This window comes from Bactrocera neohumeralis, chromosome 4 (genome assembly GCF_024586455.1).
Source record: "Bactrocera neohumeralis isolate Rockhampton chromosome 4, APGP_CSIRO_Bneo_wtdbg2-racon-allhic-juicebox.fasta_v2, whole genome shotgun sequence".
In the NCBI taxonomy this organism is placed as follows: domain Eukaryota; kingdom Metazoa; phylum Arthropoda; class Insecta; order Diptera; family Tephritidae; genus Bactrocera; species Bactrocera neohumeralis.
This window is the reverse complement of record NC_065921.1, coordinates 44,263,445-44,263,712: the sequence shown is the minus strand read 5'-3', so window position 1 is coordinate 44,263,712 and position 268 is coordinate 44,263,445.

Genomic DNA, 268 nt, shown 5'->3' with positions numbered 1-268 from the left:
GGCTATAGATAGGGTTGTGGGAAGTGTAATTAAAAAAAAAGAAAAACCAATATTTCTCTGCATGTTGAAAACCGATATAGAAATCGGCACATTCACTTTTCAGTTATCCACCGGCAAACACAGTTGCCTCCCATTGCCTCATGTAACAGGCTTGCGAGCCCTTTAGGATTGCCATGTCATGATTTTTCATTGAGCTTCCTTCTTCATCACACTTTCCTCATTTCTCCATTCAAAGAGTTAGTCTCGCTAAAAATTACTTTATCTCATT